This window comes from Pseudorca crassidens, chromosome 3 (genome assembly GCF_039906515.1).
Source record: "Pseudorca crassidens isolate mPseCra1 chromosome 3, mPseCra1.hap1, whole genome shotgun sequence".
Taxonomy (NCBI): domain Eukaryota; kingdom Metazoa; phylum Chordata; class Mammalia; order Artiodactyla; family Delphinidae; genus Pseudorca; species Pseudorca crassidens.
Genome location: NC_090298.1, coordinates 77,368,757 through 77,376,844, shown reverse-complemented (window position 1 = coordinate 77,376,844; position 8,088 = coordinate 77,368,757). Strand labels below are relative to the sequence as shown.

At 39.4% G+C, this 8,088-nt stretch overlaps 1 non-coding gene across 1 annotated transcript; it reads left to right on the top strand.

The window, feature by feature from the left end:
* Positions 1–1,925: 1,925 nt before the first annotated feature.
* LOC137222925 (U6 spliceosomal RNA) lies at positions 1,926–2,032 on the top strand. Its single transcript, XR_010942690.1, has one exon. It is a non-coding gene; the product is annotated as a U6 spliceosomal RNA (small nuclear RNA).
* Positions 2,033–8,088: the final 6,056 nt, after the last annotated feature.

The window sequence follows — 8,088 nt, the reverse complement described above, 5'->3', positions numbered from 1 at the left end:
TGTAGCAACATGGATGCAACTAGAGAGTATCATACTAAATGAAGTAAGTCAGACAGAGAAAGACAAATACCATATGATAGCACTTATATGTGGAATCTATATAAAATGAACCTATGTATGAAACAGAAACAGAATCACGGACATAGAGAACAGACTGGTGGTTGCCAAAGGGGACAGGGTTGGGGGCAAGATGGAGTGGGAGGTTGGGGTGAGCAGATGTGAGCTTTTATATATAGAATGGATAAACAACAAGGTCCTACTGTAGAGCACAGAGAACTATGTTCAATATCCTATGATAAACCATAATATAAAAGAATATATATAAAAAAAGAATATATATATATATGTATAACTGAATCACTTTGCCATACAGCAGTATTAACACAACATTGTAAATCAACTATACTTCGATAAAAGAAGTAAACACAGTTGGCTAAACCAAACCTCACTGCTCACTGTTTAGGAAGAGTCTTCAGTTAGGACCATTGAGAGCCTGGTGTGCCAGGGTCTCTCCAACTTCATGGTCCTTTATCAGCTTCAGCTGGTCAGAGCCAGCTGTAAGAAACACATCTTCAGTTGTTATCTCTCCTAGGCAAGTGCTGCTGTACCAGAAAACTTTCCTCACATTCCTCACCATAGCCTCGCCTTACCAACTCCATCACTTTAAAATTTCACACCAGGAATATTTTATAATTGGAAATTAAGTGTACCTGTTTGCCATCTAGCCCTTTCCTTGCATCTTCAGACCCTTAGAAGGCTGTCACCTTAACCCCTTTAAAAGTGAACTGTATCCTGCAGTTAGGGAGGAAGAGTGGCATACTGAAAAAGCTGCGACGATGCATAATCTCCTGGTTGCAGGTCATGGGGCATCTGATCTTCATCCAAAGATAAATTACTGTGCTAAGCTTCAGGAACAAACTTTATAATAATGCAACAGAGCAACAAGGAGCCATCTGAGCAGTGAGTCTTAGGCAATAAACACACACAGCAAAAAGCCCTCAAAAACAATAACACTACTACTTAATGTCCACTGAAATATAATTCTCCCCCTCTAAAATTGCCCTAATTTCTACCAAATATCGCCAAATTAAGACTGACTTATTTGCAAAATAAGTCTGGTTTCAATAAAGTTGGCCTGATCATTTACATAAATGTAATTGATCATACAGGCTCTTTTAAGTTGGCTCTGCTGGAACTTTTTATAAGAAATCTCAAACTGAACTTTTAAAAGGCCTCTCAAGTCCAGGAAAACCACACCAATCTGGTTTGCCATCAGATTCTGCTTGTGATATCTATAGATTTGGGTGGATTCCTCTCTTGAGTTCCCCAAAATATCGAGATTCCTGCACCTGCCAGGAGGCAGCCTTTCTTATTCACCTGATGACAAGCCTGCTGGGAACATAAGAGTTTCCAATTTCTGGAGGAATCAGGTAGAGAGAAAAGATAAATGTTTCAATTCTACTTACAAAGGTATAATTTACCAAAGTGCTGTAAGTCATAATTAGCTTGAGGAGAAAGGTTTCTTTATATCTGGAAAACACAGATTAAAACCAGTAATATTTCAGAAAAAAACCCAAAATTATACCATATCCATCAGTTCACTCAGTCCTATGTGACTAATCCTTGATCTTAATCTTCTGTTAACAGTTTTGTGAAGCTATCAGGTTTTCCATTAGAATTCTTTAATTTCTTACCCAGTTTAGCAGTATGATCTGAAAGTTATCAGAAACCTGTACTTGTCAAAAAGTCATTTCTCTGACTCTTCTTGAAGATGAAGCATTTTTTGCAAAAGCATCAAAATAAAACAATAATGGTCCATAAATGACAAAACACTTTAAAAGGCACAGTTAAAGATCTGATTACAATGCAATTAACAAAGAAACTTGATTAATGCTGTGAATACAACATTTAAGATAATAACTAGAGTGCTTGCTTCTGCAGCATATATACTAAAATCGGAACGATACAGAGAAGATTAGCATGGCCCCTGTGCAAGGATGACACGCAAATTCATGAAGCATTCCATATTTTTGATATATGTATACATATAGCTGATTCACTTTGTTATATAGCAGAAACTAACACAACATTGTAAAGCAATTATACTCCAGTAAAGATGTTAAAAAAATATAATAACTAGAATTATAACTGATAACATTTTACCAGGACATATCAGATTTTTAGAAATTCCATATAATTTCTAGAATATCTTTTTAATAATATTTACCCATACAATATAACCTAAGAAGGTTTATCGCCACTCATTTTTTTTTTTAATTATTTTTTTATTTTTGCGTTACGCGGGCCTCTCACCGTTGTGGCCTCTCCCGTTGTGGAGCACAGGCTCCGGATGTGCAGGCTCAGCAGCCATGGCTCACGGGCCCAGCAGCTCCGCAGCATGTGGGATCTTCCCAGACCGGGGCACGAACCCGTGTCCCTTGCATCGGCAGGTGGACGCTCAACCACTGCGCCACCAGGGAAGCCCTATCGCCACTCATTTGACAATGCTTTCTATGTAATTTAACATAGCAAATAAGCCTAATTAGTTTATTATTCCTCTCTCTGAGATGCTTCAGGGGTCCTCTCTGAAGCATCCCAAAAATTAGCTAGAGGTCAAAAGAACGTCAATTAGAATTTGATATTTGGAAATTTTGTCAAAATATCAAAAAGGTTTCAAAACACCTGGTCAAATAGTATCATGGGTCACTGTAGAATAGTACTTATTCACTTAATCAAAGTGACAATAAAAGATTTCAAAAGAAAATTATAACAGATTACCAGTTAAAGAACTTATGGTTACCAGGGGGGAAGGGGGGGAATAAATTGGGAGATTGGGTTTAACATATACACACTACTATATATAAAACAGATAACTAATAAGGACCTACTGTATAGCCCAGGGAACTCTTCTCAATACTCTGTAATGGCCTATATGGGAAAAGAATCTAAAAAAGAGTGTACAACTGATTCACTTTGCTGTATAGCAGAAACTAACACAACGTTGTAAATCAACTATACTCCAATAAAAATTTTAATAAATAAAATCCTCCCCCCCCCAAAAAAGTCGATCAATATTTTAAGAAAACTTTGTCCTCTTAACAGAGAGAAAACCAAAGTCAGGTTTTGTACCACATTAACATTAAAATTTACTTACTTAAATTTATTCTAACCTTAGCCCTGACTACACATAGTATTCCTTTCTAAAGATTCTTTTATTTCTCACAAACCTCCTACAACTTTCTATATCCATATTAATTTGTCCCTTATTTTCTTCCCCATTTAGAAATAACCAGCTTTAGGACAAAATTAATTTCTTTTCCCCTTAACAAAAAAACATTTCCATTCCTTACACCTTCTTTTTCCTTGGATACAAAGATATTTTACTTACTAATTTTTAGTAGTTTTAATTGCATATTTTAATTAGAATTCTTAACCTTAAAAAACCTTAGTTTCTAGCAAAAACTAAGTAAGCAATTATGAACTGTTTGTCTTATCAGCACATTCTGGTTGGCAAACTTATAACATTTCTATAACCTAATTTCTTTCCTCAGTGGGGTATAAGACATGTCCAAGGAACCCAAACATCTCAGTTTTTCTCTAATAAGACAAAAGTAGGTAAACTTAGACTTGTTTAGCAATTAATTTTCCAGTACCTTATTTGGAAATGATCTGAATATTCAATGAATTCCCATCATTTAACTTCATTTAGCAGTTTCAAGTTACCAAAAATCTAGAGAAAATATTTTAAGTAGACAGTCCTAAAACATAATTATTCCTAAAGAGTTCACCTAAAAACTCTTATCTCATTGACATTTAATTTACTTAAAAGTTTCATCTCATCAAGTTATATTTCTTGCTGACAAATTTTAATAACAGGAGTAATAAGATCTTATTTGATTTCTAGTAAACCTAGGTACAAGTATTACACTTAAATGATGATGACTCTATTGATCTTTCTTAATACTTAAAGGCCTTTTAAAGTAAATAGGGGAGGTTTGGGGAGTGGTAAAAGGATTGGTAGGCTGTGGATTGTTTCTCGATTTCACATTTCTAGTCCTGTAAAGACTAGATCTGTAAAACAAGGATAGCTGTTTTTAATTCCTCAAAGAATTGGGTGACCCCCTTAATGTTATCAAAGGAATGACATACCAATTCACCTACGTTGGAATGCTTTTCTTTCCCTCATTTTAGCTCAGAGGAGGTCAAAAAAAATTTTTTTTTTTTTTCTATCATCAGGCTCTGAATATCAGCTAAATTTAGGAGTTTAGTCAGACTGGTGGCCCCTCATCTTGGTAATCCATTTACAAAAACTTTTGAGGATCTCCCTGGGTTTAAGAAATTCTTTAATTATGGCCCTCAGTTTGGCCTTTGATCTGAATAGTTTCACCTACAGCCTCTCGCCTACAGCCTCAGGTGGTCCCATTTCTAAAGTAACCATTTAATAGTCTCTTCAGAGTAGAAAGGCAACGCAGACAGAGGATTCCTAGGATGAGTACTCAAATAAAGGAGGACAGAGGGAAGCAGTAGTTATGTCATCCTTAAACTTTGTCTGTTTTAGGTACCTTTTATATCATTCATCTTTCATTAGCCTTCTACAACAAATCTTTCAATGAGGCTATTTTGGAATTTTGAAGCCTTTGGGGGCTCCTGCATACCAATTAAAATAGGTAAAGTATTTTAAGATGAGCGCTCTCTAAAATTTTAACAATTTAGAAGACTCCAACTCAAAGGGTCCAAGGAGCTAGCTCTGCAAATATTTTCTCTAGCTAATCTAATTTTAGAAAAGAGAAAAATTCTTACCACTCTTGCTTCCAGCAGACCCTGCAGGAAGGGAATCCAGGAGACTGACTGACATGATAAGAAATTGCTTTCTGCTGGCTTTCTCTGTGTGCACAAAATTCAGTTTTGGAGGGCCAAAACCCCATCTTGGCCATTTCAGGGCAGGATTTCTTTCAATTCTCAATTAAGTACTTGAAAGCATACATAAAACCAGCTGGTATCCCCAGAGTTGGCTGTCTGTTGGCCTTTGAGGCACAACTTCCCATTATCAATTCAGTAGTCTAATTCGGATATGAGATGTGATCTGAACAGCTTTCTGAGGACAGTGTGGTGGAGCGGATATGAGCTGCTTCTGAGTCTAGCTCCCCAGGGAGTTACCCTTGGGCCAGTTAGACTCTTCTAATGTCTCAGTTTCTCCCTGTGACAGTTTAAAAACGCCATGGGCGCTTACAGCACTAAATGATCAGTCCTTATATTGTGTGTCCCTGGAAGAGCAGTATTTACTTAATGGTTTTAGTGGGGTGCCTCTGTAGGACCACTACACATCACAAGGATTGATCCTCAGGCACTAGTTAGGTTCTAAGTCACCTGAGAACACCTTGTGGCTCGAAGCAGCAAATGTCCCTTGTTCTTTGGAGCTGAATAATTCAGTCTCTCACTTTACTAACAGAAGTTTTGTTCAGACCAAATTTACACATATTTTTTCTAATGTGTTTCTCATATAAATTGTAGCATTCTCTTGATACTTTCTACATCCTACATCCTACATCCTTCTTTTAATATCTCTTAGCCAGTTCTATATATAAACCTATTTCTCTTTAATGGTTACATGGTATATTATTTCTGGATGTACCAACTTTTTTTTTTAATCTTAAAAAGTATTTATTGATATCTCTCTGTAAGTGAATCAAGTGGGTGTAAAGAATTGGAAATCAGCTAAACCCCGTTATAAAAATAAATTACAAAACAAAACAAAGACAGTGAAAGAGAGAGAAATTCTTACAAAATTCGTTCAGGGGCTGAGATGCAACCTGGATTGACCACATCTAGACCCACAGCTGGATGAGACGTAAGGCTGGACACTCTTGGGGCTGAGAGGTTTGGTGAGGTTGGGTGAGCAAATGCAGACCCTTTAAAGTAATACTGCGTGGTACCCATTCCATGGGTCCCAAATCTCCAGGTTCAGGGAAATCTTCCTACAGCTAAAACATGCATGGGAAACCCAGAGGATGTGGATGTACCAATTTTAAAAAAATAGAAACTTAAATGGGATGGAAAACTTATAGATTTTTCCCAATCTCCTACATTTAGAGAACTCTATAACAATAGCTAGTATTCATTATGGTGACACAGACTTGTCTTTGGAATCATTTTTAAAAGACTAAAACTTATGTTCAGGATAATTTTGCTTTAAAGCATATTTTCAATGAAATTGTGGAGACCAAAGACCCCTGAATGCTCTTTATCTTACTATCCACCCTTTGGAAATATTCCTTATATTCATTCCTGACCAGCACTACTCTTTGCCGCCACTAGGTGACGCTCCAACCACAATGTCTCTATGAGCCTCAGAAAACCTTCCTACACAGTCCTAGGTCAGGCCCCACGTTAGACAATGCCGTGTTGAATGAAATCACATTGCGTGAAGTTTGTTTATAAGCCCAGTGAAGTTTACACAGAACCCCAGAGTGAGGATGACAGTTGTAAAGCCCTCTATTTAGGAAAGCAGTGGTAAGGAAATGACTAAGGCAGGTGGGGTACTAGTGATAGGCCCAGCCTTTTTTTCCTCCTGGGGATGCCGTCATCACTGGTTGGCCCAGTGATGCTGAAAGGCGAGGCCACGACCCAGCTCACACAGGTATCTTCCAGGACCTTCCAACTACCACAGCCTGGCTAATGTGTGCACTAGGGTGAGAAGGTCTGGGAGAAGGATGACCGATGTGGGGGCCTTAGGTCTGCACTGGCCGTGCTCTGCCCTGGTGTGATGAGGCCAGACTTCCACAGTCTGTGAACAAAGCTTGTGTCCCCATTTCCTGGAGTTCTTTCGGTTACATTCGGCTTCCCAAGTGAGTTTTGAGTCACTTCCCAAAAGAAAGACATGGACATGTCAGCTTCAAAGGAAGACAAATCTCCACACCGAGGTCAGTTTAAAAACATAGGCCAGAGTGTGTGATGCACTCACAAATGTGAAAGTGCTGCAGAAAAAGAAGAAATCTGTGTGGGCCGGGGTACTAGAAAGGTTTCATGGCAGAGGGGGCACTTAGAATGAGAGAGCTGCAATGTGTGCAGGGGGCTAGGCCCTTGGTGAACATGTGGCCACTGCACAAGGCCCCTCAGAGTCCTAGAGGCTTGGGGAGGCACCCCAGGAGGCCAAACAAGGCGGGCTCCCAGCCCAGCACTCCCACCTCAGCCCAAGCAGCCCCAGTTTGGTGGGCTTCTGTACAAGCCATGTCAAACCACGCCCCCCACTGCTTTTTTCTTTTCTTTAAGTTGGAATCACTGATCCAGTCCAAAAAGCACACTGGGGGCCATCCCAAAGTCACACACACAGTGGGGAACATTTTGGACATGCTGAAGAGGGGAGAACAGGGTGTCCACGTAGACAAGAAAGAACCACATCTCACCTGACCCACAGTTTAGAAAAGCACGTTTGTCAAACCATGTAAAACTAAAGACAGTTTGTATTTGCCTCTCAGGTTCAATTAAGAGACATTTTCTCTTACCAGAGACACACATGGAGGCTCAGATGCAAAACACATTTAATACCTACTAAACCCCAAACCACACCCTTAGAACCTGAAAAGTAATTGAATCATCATTTCCATTGTCCAGATGTTTTTTTTTTTTCTTTTCCATCTTTTTACTTACTGTCTTAAAGCTATTAGTTACTCTTTGTCAGGATGCAGTGAGGGACTTCCCTGGTGGCGCAGTGGTTGGGAGTCCGCCTGCCAATGCAGGGGACACGGGTCGGGAAGATCCCACATGCCGTGGAGCAACTAAGCCCGTGCACCACAACTACTGAGCCTGTGCTCTAGAGTCCACGAGCCACAACTACTGAGCCCACGAGCCACAACTACTGAAGCCTGTGTGCCTAGAGCCTGTGCTCCGCAATGAGAGAAGCCACTGCAATGAGAAGCCCGCGCACCGCAACGAAGAGTAGCTCCCGCTCACTGCAACTAGAGAAAGCCCACACACAGCAACGAAGACCCGATGCAGCCAAAAATTAATTAATTAATTAATTAAAAAAAAAAAAAGATGCCGTGAAGAAGGCAGCACTTCCTCCAGGGCTTAAATCTCTGGCTCTGAACC